This window comes from Arachis hypogaea, chromosome 10 (assembly GCF_003086295.3).
Source record: "Arachis hypogaea cultivar Tifrunner chromosome 10, arahy.Tifrunner.gnm2.J5K5, whole genome shotgun sequence".
In the NCBI taxonomy this organism is placed as follows: Eukaryota; Viridiplantae; Streptophyta; class Magnoliopsida; order Fabales; family Fabaceae; genus Arachis; species Arachis hypogaea.
The window spans coordinates 4,924,257-4,938,806 of record NC_092045.1 but is presented as its reverse complement, the minus strand read 5'-3'; positions in this window follow the sequence as shown (position 1 = coordinate 4,938,806).

Sequence of the window (14,550 nt, the reverse complement as noted above, 5' to 3'; positions counted from 1 at the left end):
ATATAAAAATAGAGCAAAATTTATGATTTTTTCATTGAACGGATCGTTGTCATTGCCAACATCATAATCTGCTAATCTAGCAGGTAGTCTCCGCTCTCTTTGAGGTATTCTAGATGATTTTGGTTGTTCAATTGCATCCGGTTGTCTTTCTTTTTCATCATCACATGTATTTGAAATTACAATCGGCTGTTTTTCTGTCTTTGTGTCCCAGTCTCACATATCTTTTTCGTCAAACATCATGTCTCTGCTGATGATTACTTTCTTTGTTTCTGGATAGTACAGCTTGTATGCTTTTGAGTATGTGCTATAGCCGATAAAGATACACTTCTCGCCTTTGTTATCTAACTTCTTCCTAATTAATCTGGTACGTAGGCATAAGCGATACACCCAAAGACTCTAAAATGATGAATGGAAGGGCGCTTTCAACTCCAAGCTTCCTCTGGAGTTTTATCAAGAACACTTTTTGTTGGACACATGTTTAAAATATGAACTGCTGACTGCTTTTGCCCAAAATTTTTTAGACATTTGTTTTGACTTGAGCATGTATCTGACCATATCCATGATGGTTTATTCTTTCTTTCAGCAATTCTATTTTATCAAGGAGTATATCTAGTTGTTAGTTGGTGTTGAATTCCGTGTTGCTTAAAATAATTCGAACACACAAGATATTCTGTTCTTCTGTCTGTTATTAGGATTTTGATTTTACAGCCACTTTATTTTTTGACAAACGCCTTGAATGTCTTGAAGGTATCACATGCTTTTAATTTTTACTTCAGAAAGTATACCCATGTATATCTACTAAAATCATCAATAAAAGTAATAAAATACCTGCAACCATTGTTGCTTGATTTTTCTATAGATATCTAAATGTACAATTTCAAGTTTTGGCTCTTATGACTTTCTTGTAGGGAGTGGATCTCTGTGCTTCTTTTCCAGTTGACAAATCTCATAAACACAATTGGAAATATGAACCCGTGATAGTCTGAAAACAAATCCTTTTCTTGACAGGTAGTTTAGACCAGAAAAATAAAAATGTCCAAACTGCATGTGCCACAACTAGTTATCATCAAGTATCACAGAACTCATGCAAGACGGATTAACATGTTGAATTTTAACGGAAACATTCTATTTGAAGTCATCTTTACTTTATCTATGAACCTTCTGTTGTTGTCAAACACAGTGTAATATCCACGATAAGTTATCATCTTATATCCCTTCTCAGATAATTGCCTCATACTTTGTAAATTGTAATCAAGTTCAAGAGTATAGAAAATATTAAAAAATATAACTCAGAAAACTATCCTTCAATCTAATTGGTATGTGCCTTTTTCCTTCAATAGGTATCTTGTATTATTAATAAACTTCAATAATAGTTTAACTGAATCATCTAGTGAAAAAAATAACTCCTTTCTACCAGACATATGATTACTATAGGCATTATACAAGTACCATATATTTTCATCTTTAGCACATGGATTACTTGTAAAAAATAAAATTTGAGTACCCAAATTATCATCAGTATTTTGATGCTAATTTTTTGCAATGTGTGCTTAATTATTATTTATCATTTTGAATATGCAATCTATTGCTTTGTGTCCATAATTCCACAATGAAAGCAGTTAAAATTGATTCTTTCTTGATAAAAATTGTCTCGACCTCTTTCTCGATTGACTGGCCTGAAATTTGTTCCACCTATTAGGTGGTGTAAAATTATTATAACTTCCTTGGTTGTAATTGCCACGATCTCTACCTCTGAAACTTTCTCTACCTCTATTTTGAAAATTGAAACCACGACCTCGTCCTTCTTGTGTACGGCTTGATTCTGCAACATTGTTTAAATTCACTCAACTTTTCAGGATTTTTTCGGTTGATTTTTGTGATTTCTCCAGTATGTGTCTTTTCATGGTTCCTTGCAACTCTGCAATCGTCATGGTATCCATATCGTGAGACTCTAGTATCGTAGTCACCACATGGTCATATTTCATTGGCATGGTGCGGAGAATTTTTTCACCACTTTGCTATCAGGCATATCTTCTCCATAGACTCTCATCTTATTGACAAGATTTGTAACACGAGTAAAATATTGCTCAACAGTTTCTGAGCTAAACATTTTGTACCTTTCATATTTTTTTCTAAAAGACTGTAGCTTTGTTTTTTGAGCTTTATCTACGCCTTTGTATGACACTTTCAACGTGTTCCATGTCTTTTTGCACTTTTGACATTTGCTATTTTGCCAAACACAGTATAATCTACACCTTGATGAATTTGAGATAGCGCTAATTGATCTCTCTTTTGTTGGACAGCATTTGCTCCTTCTTGCAAACCCAATTCAATAAAATTCCAGCCTTTAAATTGGCAGATATCAAAGTCTCCCAATAACTATAATCAAGTTTTTTTATCTAATTTAGGACCGGATCACACAATATTAAAAGTGTTTACAACACTGACTCTATGAACAAACAATTATGTGATAACTCTCCCACACCTCACAAATTCTCAAATACTAGGCGCTGGATTAACCAGCTTTGAAATTAAATGAAAGTAAAATACCTACTTTATATTGACCCTCAGAATCGTTTATTTATATAAATAATGCTATCATATTTTTTATTTCTCAAACTTAGTAACACTCAAAACAATAAAAAAAAATAATTTTTTGAAAACAAATACTAAACATTTTTTAATTCATATGGAGAGATTAGATACCATCTATTTATAGTTATATTTGGTGATTCAAAATAAAATAATTTGTAACGAAGCTTAATAGTTAAGCTTGGATATAAAGGCGGTAACTTATTGAAAATTGTAGAAGAAACTCAACTTATCACAAGTATTACATGTTGATGTCATCAAATAATTCAGTTGTAAATCTTTGAACATATTTGATTATGATCCTTTGTAACTTTTTTAGTTGCTTTTCATAATCATTACAATTTTACTTTCTTCTATTTTTGACCAAATTTTGACTAAGCTCTTTGTATATAATGGTGGTAAATAATTTTTGTAAGTTGATTTAATTATCAACATTTAAATCATGCAATTTTTTTTATAAGCAGTCAAAATATATTACGTAAATGTACTAATAAATATAAAGAATCAAAATAGTAAATTAATTACTTTTTGTTAGAAATATAGTAGTTAAAATAGAGTTAGAAGTGACTCGATCAAATCAATTTGTCAATTAGTTTAAATAATAGTTTGATAAGATGAACTTATAAATTTGCAAGTCAAACTTAAGTCTAAGTATGAATTCATATATTAAATAAATAATTCGTTAGGTAAACAACAGAGATTATATACAATGTGAATAATGGGTTGTATTCTCAACTTACAGAAGGTGAAAAAATTATCGTCTATCACAAATTATCTTCCCAAAACTTTACTTTCACCTTTTACACTTTAACCATTCACTTTCTAACCCTTTTACTGTCGCATACTCTCTTCCCAAACCTTCATTATGCCGCCGGCCCTCTCTCACCAACCAACCTCAGTACCGCCGAGCTTCTTCTCCATCAAGTCGTCGGTTTAGAATGAAAATAACCATTTATATATGTTCTGTCGATTTTCAGCAAATCGATGGTGGTTCGATTCTAATGGTCTGGGAGCGAAACCAACTCCTCTATGCGAGTATCAATTTTCTAGAAGTGCATCAAAGCGTCTTTGATTAGACAAGTTTAACAATAAGAAATAGAATAAATTTGTAAAATTAATAAGTGCATTTTAGAAATTGAAGTTCTTGAAAAATTAACTAAATTATGAAAAAGAAGAATTGCTTAAAACTTAAAAGAAAGCAATAACAATGATTAAAATTCAATTGAAAGGCTAATTAAACAGAATGAAGTGCAGAAAGATTAAATAGACAAAAAAATACCAAATATTAGAAAAATAAACTTGATTGAAATGTTAAATTTTATAGAAAAAGAAAAAGAATTCAAAAAGAAAGTGGAAGGAACCCTACAGAAAGTGTAACTCGATCGCAAACTCAGAAAATCGCTGAGATGTGAGAACGCTTAGAGTGTTTTTATGAGTGAAAGTTCCAACCCTTATTCCTTAATGCTTCACAGTATTTATAGACTATCTTACATAACAGTTAACTTAATTACAATTAATTACAATTAAATGGAAAAATTATAAATTTCAAATGCAATCACTCTTGGTAACCGTTCCCATCGTGTGATTGTAGATATTTTCAATATTTTTCTCGTGTGATAAAAGCCATAAACTTTCCCGCTTCCATCAATATTCGAACGGCTCTTTCGAAAACTCCTCCTAATTTCTTCGAATCGAGGCTCTTACTCGATTTGGCTTTTTCGATCGACATCTCAATCGAAACCTAAAATAGAGTCTATTACCTTCAAACTTCATCTTAAACCTATACCTTCTAAAAAAGACCACAGAAGTTGTTTTCGATTCATCTTATTTATATCGAAAAATATTTTCGATCAACAATATATCTAGTAAAATGAACATCCAACAAATTTCACTATATCTATTTAAATCCAATCCAAATTAAATAAACATCCACTTTAGAATAAAAATAACCATCTGCATACCTAATAAAATGAACAACAATTCACCTAGTTAAACTAAAGAATAAAAGTCACACCCGGAAAAAGGGAGGAGGAGGAGGAGGAGGAGGAGGAGGAGGAGGAGGAGGAGGAGGAGGAGGAGGAGGAGGAGGAGGAGGAGGAGGAGGAGGACCACGACGACAGAAAGAGGATGGCAATGAGACAGCAGCAGCGCCGCTCAAGAATCGCGAGACAGCAGCAGTGGCACCCGTGGAATGTGAGACAACTGCAGTGGCGCATGAAGAACGCGCGCGATGGCATCACTCGCGTGGCAGCATCCGGTAGCACCAACTTAGACGACGAGATGAATGGATTGATGGCTCCATCGATGGTTCACTCTCCAGTAAATTTTTACTGGGAATTACAACGCCTCGGAATGACAAACCGACACGACGCAACAGCAACTCCACGAGAGGGTGACGCGACACCGCAGCAATGCCGTCAGAAAAGAGTGGCGTGAAAACAACAGCAGCGGCATAAGAAAGCAGCAACAGCGCGATATAGCTTCAACAATTGGCGAGAGCGCATTGCCGGGAGGAGGGGGTGTCGAGCTGAACGGTGATGTGAGTGGCAGAAGAGGAAAAGGGTTGAGATTGAATAGAAATGTGGTATGACGGTATGTTGAGAAGAAGTTACGTTGCCAAATCCTAATAATTCAAAGATAAAGCCTTTGGGACTAGCAGTTTTATTAAAATCTGGCCAGCACTTAACCAGTAAAAGGAAAGTAAACAATCCTATACTATTAGATATAAGAGTTAAGTACTATTTTTGTCCCTAAAGTCTGGGTGAAAATCAAATTCGTCCTCGACCTTTTTTATTATTAAAATCATTTCCAACGTTACAAAACATTATAAAATCATTCTTTTGTCCACAAATAAAATTTTCGGACAATTTTTCCCTTAAACAAAAATAAAAAAATCCTCCCCCATTATCACCACTATTCCCTGCATCATCAGTCATCACTCTACCATCACCACACCATTCTTCATTCATCCATTAACCCTAAACCCATCACAACACCAACAATAACAACAGCAACTCAATTTTAAAGTAAAAAAAGAGAAAAAAAAACTTGGCAGCAACAACTCTATTAAACTAAAAATTAAGCTAAAAAAATTTGACAAAACAATATCATATAATCATTAAGCTAAAAATTAGATCCAATACAAGTAATTAGATCCAAGACAGTAATGGAAAAATAATAATGTTGATGAACAAACAAACAATAATAATGTTAATGAACACAAAGGGAAAATCAAACAAAACTAACACAGAATCAACAACAACAATATACTCAGATTCAAAAATTCATCAACAATAACAACAATCCTTCAAAATTCAAGACAGAAAATTTCAAATTCCAATCCTTCAAACTCAAGAGAGAGAACGCAGAAAAGAGAGAAGACAGAAGAGAGAAAAAAGAGAGAAGAGGAAAACTCAGAGAAGAGGGGTGGTGTTGCTGCCGTCCGTCGCCGTAGCGGTTGAAGGAAAGAGGAGGAAGAAGCGACGGCACGGAAGCTACTGCCGTCGTCGTCGCCGTCATCGTCATAGTTGTGGCTGAGGAGATGACAGATCGAGCGAGGAGGAAGAGCAGAGCCCCTCACCACCAAAAGCTCGACGACGGTGATGGAGCCCGACACCGACAGAGCAGCTCTCCACCGTCACTCTTCCCTGCCGTCACCTCCTCCTTCTTCCTTTCTTTTCTTCTCCCTATGTTCCTCTCTTCTCTCGTTCTCTCTCTCATCTCCTCGTTTTGTCTCTTTCTCTAGTCACGACACAATGGCAATAACAACGGCGGCGGCCGCACTCTTCCCTACCGTCACTTTCCTTTTCTTCCTTTCCTTTTCATTCTTCTTCCCCTTTGTTTCTCTCTTCTTTCGTTTGTCTTTTGCTTTCTTTTTTTTTCTGTTTTAGGTAGTGATAAGGGGTGGGGTGGAGGTGGGGTGGGATGGGGTAATTTTTTTAAATATTTTTTTATTTTTATTTTTATTTTTATTTTTATTTGAAGGGTAAAATTATTTAAAAAATTGTTTATGAATAAAAGAATAATTTTATAATGTTTTGTAACGTTAATGATTATTTTAATAACAAAAAAAGGTCGGAGACGAATTTAATTTTCACCCTAGACTTTAGGGACGAAAACAGTACTTAACCCTAGATATAATCTCACATAATTAAAAACACTAATAATAACTAATTAATGGCTACAAATTACAAAACTTTTAACACTCTTCTAATTCAAATTCAAGAATTAATTGTTCTAATTAATTGAAAATCTGATTTTACAACTAATTTAAAATTAATTAATTTTTTAGGTGGTTATTTATGTTATTTAGTTTTTCTATTGTCTCTTTGTAATTTCTCTTAAACAAATTGAATTTAAGCTAAAATAAATTTAACTCATCATTAGCTCTTGAATTTATTTGATTATATATATTTTTTAAATTTATAGTAATAATATATAATTTACAAATATACGTATAATTTTATATATAATTTTAACGAAAGATATAAATTATAATTGATAGAAAAATAAATATATAATTGATAATTTTTTATCTATAAATTGTAATTTATTTATATAAAGTTGTAGATTATTTTCATGTAATCTAAGTTGATTCGTGACTTTTTAGTGAACTGAACTTTATCTTTACAAATGGACTCAGAATTTGAATTTATTTTAACTTAACTCGTCTCGACTCACTTTTAACACTAAGTCAAAATTATAATATATTATTAGATAACCGTACAAATATTTTTTAATTATTGAGTCCTAGTAAAATTAAATATTTTAAGTTTAATAATTAATAAGTGTTGAATAATAATTTAAACACAAAAAACGAATAATAACTTCCTTATAAATAAGTCAACGAGCTATAACTTAAATGACATAATCTTTTTATTCTCATTTAAAAGTTTCATATTCAAGTCTCACTCCTAAGTCCTCACTTTTAAAAAAGAAAATTCTTTCATAAAAAATAAATATATTCTACCTTAGTTAAAATAAATAAATAAATAAATAAAAGAAAATAAAATTGTTTCCACCCATAAGCGACACAGAATTGGAAGCATTTTATTACACGACAATGATTTTATAGTTCCTTAGATGAAAATAACTTCTATTAGATTATAATTATAATTTTTACTTTTAGAATTGTCTATAAATAAAAATTTTAGGATTAGAAAAATAGGTTGAAACTATTTGATAAATAATTTTTTTTTGGTGACTATTTGATAAATAATTTAAATATTCTAATACTATACTAACAAAAACAGATACACAGAAAAAAACTAAATATTCATTCAACTTATATTTTCCTTTTTACTTTTATTTTAATCTCTAATTTCAAAATATAGTTAAATGTATATATTTATATTTCAATTTTTTTTCAAACGCTCCTTCTTCTATTTCTTATTCTTGAATTTCTATTGATATATCCATCCACAATATGTGATAGTCAATCATTGTCATGACAAATTTAAAAAAAAAATAGCAAAACACATGGAATTACTTGTCTTGAATTGTTTCTTGTATATACTTCTTATGCTTAAAAATAATTATTTCTTATGTCGATTATGTGATGAATAATAATTTAAATAATAAAATTAATTAAATATATAGTTGCAAAATATTTTATAAATTTATCAAAATTAGACTCAACATTTTTGAGATGGATAATTTTAGAGAGAAACAAATACTATAAATGGATGCACATTTGCACAGTTTGTTGACCAAAATGGTGAAGAGAAAGAATTTAATGGGTCTTTGATGAAACCCCAACAAATTGGGCTCAATTGTGAATTAAACCCAAAAAGACTTACAAATCCAAGTCCAAAAAAAAGGATGCAAATGAAGCATTTCGCTCCAAAAGAAAATCCAAGGCAAAATTTCTTAAATGTATAGCCATTTCCGCAAAAAAAAAAAAAAAACTGATAAGTACATTAATACCCAAAAAAAAAAAAACTGATAGTACACAACTAGGATTATAGGCTTGGTTTGTTAAAATTTTTAAAAAAGTGATTTTACTTTTTAAAAGCACAAATAATATAATTTTTTTGTTAAATGAAAAATATCATGTATTTATGTTTGAAGTTTAAAAAACTTAGAAATGCTTTTGAAAGTATTTAAAAAAGTATTTTTCACTGTAAATATATATTTATAAAATTAAAATATCTAATATAATCTCATTCTCATATATTAACAAATATTTAAATTTATCCTTTTATTTATGTCTATTGTAATCTTTTCAAATTTTAAAAATGATTTTACTAAATACATTTGTTACTGTTTATGTTTATTGAAAGTCATTTTTTATTTGATTTACCAAATATAAGTAGTACTATTTTAAAAAAAAATAACTTATAAATATCAGCTTTGATAAATTATTTTTGGAAAATAAAAAATTTAACGAACCAACTCTAAATTTATATAAAACCACTTATCAGTTTCAGTATCTCTTTTTAACTATGAGTATCTTATGTTCTAAGGAGTATGCTTTTAGATATCAGTAAAATGTTAGAAATGAACAAAAATATTCAAATATTAGTTTTGTTTATGACTAAATTTATAAATATTTAGATTTTTTTATAGATATAAATAATAACTTATTCATAGTATAAAATTAATTTAACTCATTCAATAAGGAGACTAGGAGCTTGAAAAGCTACCAATCTTGTATGCTAATGTTGCGAGGATAAATCAATTAATATGAATTTTAAATGTGTAATTTTTAAATTTTTAATGTGCCAATTCTTGCTGCCAACCACGTCAAAATTTGTTATTTTGACGGATGCAATATATAATATAAGTATATAACTCAATTGGAACTCCTCCTATTAAAATTCTTTGAAACCAAATTAATTTGCCCAACTCCTAATAAAATTACTAACATTTGTAACGAACTAGTATACGGGTGGTTTTCATATACACAGTAACTCGGTAAGAAAGTACATAGGATATATAATATGTAGAAAAAGAAAAGAAAAAGAGAAAAGAAAGGAAATCCATATATAAAACATGTTTTTATTTTTTCTTTTGTATCTGCATATTTTAAAATTTGAATAAGTAGGAGAGTAATCACCTAGAATGAATAAATGCTTATGGTTTCGGTCTTTTGGATATCTAGAACCTTTAAAGCTGATGGGCGATGGCATATGGCAACCTATCTAAACTTTGAAGATACATATGCTTCCAGGTCCACATATGACTTTTCTCCATTGTCTTTTTCTTGTTTCGGTAATTGGTATTATGCTTTTTCTTTTTATGTTTTGCTCGTGGGTTTGTTTTGTTTTGTTTTTTTTAGGTTTTTCACAGAAAAATCTCAGTCTGACAAACTAAGAATTAATCCACTATAAATTGAAATTGAGCTCTATTTAAATATTTGTTGTGAAATAATAAGTTACTATATGTATAAAGTAGAATTTAAACTTCTGATACTTTTTTGTCAGATTTTGACACTAATTTAAATATGCTAATAAGCTAATAATTAGATCAATTTAACTTTTTTTTGTTAGTAGTAATTATTAATAAAAAATGTTGGATCTGGGACTTGATAAGCCCAAAATTTTTCACGGTTTAACCTAATTGACAAGAAAGTTTTGTGTACTTTTCTGTTTTGGACTAAAAAGAAGTAGATCATAGCAGGAAATTTTACCTTATAAACAATTTTTTTTAAAAGCAATACTTTTTTTCTCTTCGTACAATACTGTTGTATCGGTTCAGGACGACGTCCTCCACTGCAATGAGAGGTGGGTATGCCCGTGGTGGACACTCAAGATCCCATGAACCAAAATAGAAACAAACGATGGAGCTTGAGAGCATAGGAAGACAAGGGAAGAAAGTAAAAAGGGCTGGAGAAGAGGAGGAGTTCACTAGAAGTCTGTCTCTACTCTCTAGTACCATAGGAGGAAGACTAGATGATAGAGGAGACAGAGAGACAAGTAGTCTTAGCACCAGCAATCCGAACCTTCAGTGAAGTGGTTAAAGGAGGTTTAAATCCGGTTAAGGAATCAGAAATAGAAGATGATGAGTTCTCCTCACCTGAAGAAGAAGGGGATAGCTTGGAGGAAGATGAAGAGAAACCTGAAAAAGGTCACAACCGAAGAACACTGGAGAAGAGCCAGCAGCCGGATATCAGAGTGAAAAAAGTGGATGGAATTGTTAATTTCATCCTCAATGAAGCTGCTTTGAAGGCATTAAGACACCCCTGGTGGGATACTTTAATCGTGAAATTACTAGGGAGAAAAATCTCATTACCGGTCCTTAGTAGAAGATTGGAAATAATGTGGGAAAAGCAAAGAAGTATTGAGGTTATTAACATAGGTAATGATTTCTTCATTGTCAAGTTCTTTTCACAGGAAGATTTAGACTTTGTGCTAACAGGAGGCCCCTGAAAAATTTTTGACCACTATTTAGCCATTAGGCCATGGAAACCAAACTTCAACCCAATCGAAGCCACAGTAGATACTATCGCAACATGGGTGCGACTACTCGGTCTGGCGATTGAATATTATGATGAAGAGATACTCAAGAAGATTGGAAATGTGATTGGTCAAACTATGAAAGTGGATGTGAATACAGCAGATAAATCAAGGAGAAAATTTGCGAGAATATGTGTGCAACTGGATCTCACAACTCCCTTGGTGGCGCAATGCTCAATTAATGGAGTGAAGTATGGAGTGGAATATGAAGGGTTATACAACATTTGCTTTGCCTGTGGTATGGTGAGACATGAGCAAAACAACTGTCCAAAAAAAATCACAACTGAAGTAACCCGAAAAGGTCCACAGCAAGCGGCCATGGAGGAGGGGACGAGAGCAAAAAAGTCAAGAAGTGAAAACGATGGACAGGACAAGGGCAATACTGAAATGGCACAAAAGAAAAGGGTAAAAATATAATAGAAGAAGGAAACAGTACTTATGGACCCTCAATGATGACGGTCCAACGAATAACACGTGGTAAGAGAGCAGCAAAACAAAATATTGATGCAGGTAGTGGAGGCAAGGGTGAAACGAGTAGCAAGATCGTGAATGACAAAAATGATATGACTAGTACGAGATATCATATTTTAGAGAATATGGAGGGGACCAACTCTGATGAACACAACTCGGATTATGCTAATCATGTGGGTGAAGAGAATGTCTCCCACAAGGGAAAGAATGATAATGCTGAAAAAACAAAAAGTACTAAGGAGCAAAATCAAGCCAAGCCCCTTAACACAAAAAAAATTCTAAGCCAACAAAAAACAACAAGTCACCATAAAAGCCCAACCCAAAGAACACAAAAATAAAGAAACATCAACCATAGACCCAAAACTGAAAAATCAAAATACTACCCAAAAGACCACACCTAAAAAATTAACAGAACCCCAACAAAAAAGGACCATCACCCAAGAGCAGAATAACCTGATCCTTGTAAGCCTTGATTCGAAAAACACACCAGAAAACCACTCAAGCTACAACACCTGCGAAACCCACCCAGAGAGCAGAGACCACCTATGTGACAACCATGAATATAATATAAGACTCACATTTAGAGGAGGAGATCGTTCCAGAAACAATCTAGGGTGATGAAGTAATGGAGGAAGCTGTGGAACCAGACCCAAAGCCTCCAGACCTTAACTCCATTGAAACAGAGATAATGCTGAAAGCCATCAAACAATATGAAGAAAGCAGCAACCGTTCCACAATATGGTGGAAGATGAACCACAAGATGAAGTACAAGAGGAAGGCATGCAGCTTGCAGATGATGAAGTAGATCAGGAAAGGGAAGTCGTGCCCTTGAACGATTAAGCTGGTAAACACTTTTTCCATTATAATCTCCCAATGATTATTGTGTCTGGGAACTGCAGAGGGGCGACAAACAGTGCTTTTTGTTGCACCTTGAAGGAATTTGTTGGTATGCATAAGCCCACTATAGTAATCTTGCTAGAAACCCGGTGCAGTGGCGAAACAGTAGAGAGAACCATAAGAAAGTGTGGCTTTGATCACTGGCATATTGAGTAAGCAATATGGTATAGTGGAGGAATATGAATTTTATAGAAAGATCCTGATCTACTGATCAATGTCATTGAGTCAAAATTTCAGTACATCCATATGAGAGTCCTTAGTGGAGATGAGAAGGAGTGGCTCTTAACTGCAGTATATACCAGCCCACAAGAAAATAGAAGAAAGGAGCTATGGATTGAATTGAAGGGTGTTGGAGGGAGAGTGAAAGAGGACTGGTTCATGGTAGGAGATTTCAATGAAATTTTACAACCATTAGAAAAGAAAGGGGAAGGAAGAGTGGATACTAATGCATGCAGATGATTTAAGAACTTGATAAATGATTGCGCCATGATTGATCTTGGGATAGTGGGAAATTGTTTTACCCAGAGAGGTCCAAAGTGGGAGAATTTGGACAGGATTTACAAAAAGTTAGATTGTGCAATCACAAATGCAGATTGGAGGTTAAGGTTCTCAGAGGCGAGAGTCGATGTTCTGACTAGGAAGAAATTAGACCACCACCCGCTTCTTATAACCACTGATCCAGGGGTTGAAAGAAGGGGGAAAAGCCTTTCAAATACGAGGCTATGTGGAGTAGGCACCCAGAATTCCAAGATTTTGTGAAGCGAAACTAGAACTATAATTATCAGGACAACAGATTGCTGGAGACATTCTCCAATGAGCTCCTAAGATGGAACAAAGATATTTTTGGCATGTGGCAAACAAAAAAGAAGAATAATGAACAGAATAGCTGGAATCCAGAAAACTGCTGATTACGAAAATAACTCTTTTCTAGAAGAGCTGGAGGAGAAACTAAGAAAGGGGTTAGATGAGCTGTTAGATAGAGAGGAAGAAATGTGGAATCAGAAATCGCGAGACTAGGGGATGATAAATAGTGACCGGAACACAAAATATTATCACACCAAAACTATTATTAGAAGAAGAAGGAATAGAATTTTGGCTCTAAAAAACAATTATGGGGTTTGGATCACGAACAAGCAGCAACTGAAGCTCAATGTCGTGAAATTCTTCCAAATTCTGTATGAAGATGACAACCCTGAAGTAATCAATTCAGAGAAAAATCATCAGTACCCTCTTATAGAGGAAGATCTAAGGAGAAAGATAGAAGCGACGCCAATAATTAGGGAGATAAAAGATACCATCTTTAATATCGGAAACTACAAAGCGCCAGGACCAAATGACTTCCCTTTAATCTTCTTTAAAGAAAATTGGAAAGTGGTGTACGGGAACATGATAAAGTTTATGCAACAATGCTGGTGTAAACCAGAGCAAGTCAAAGATTTAAATGCAACTTATATAACTCTAATTCCGAAAGTCAAGCAGCCAAAGACTATCAACCAATTTCGGCCCATCTCCCTATGCAATGTGAGCTATAAGTGCATTGCAAAATTTTTAGTGGAAAGACTGAAACCAACAACCAAAGATAGAATTGGACCCTTCCAGTCTAGCTTTGTTCCGGGGAGACAAATACAAGATAATATCCTTATTGCTAAAGAGCTAGCTCACGTGATGAAGAGGGCTAAAGGCAAGAGGACATTCATGGCCATCAAGTTTAATTTTGAAAAAGCATATAACAGGCTAAAGTGGAGCTTCTTGAGAAAATGCCTTTCTGATTTTGATCTGAGTGAAGACATAATCAACTTAATCATGAACTGTCTAAGCTCAGTGTCTTATAGCATCTTATAGAATGGGGAGAAGACAACCAATTTTAATCTATCTCAGGGGTTAAGGCAAGGAGATCCTATCTCACCATATTTATTTGTGATAGCAGTGGACAAGTTGTCTCAAATGATTGAAAAGGAGGTCACTGAGGAAAGGTGGAGGCCAATGAGGGTGAGAAGAGAAGGGCCGGAGATATCCCATCTTCTATTCGCAGACGACCTGTTAGTTTTTGCGGAAGTGGGGATGGAGCAAATACAGAACATTCAAGATTGCCTCAACCATTTTTGCACTCAATCAGGTTTAAAAATTAGTGTGG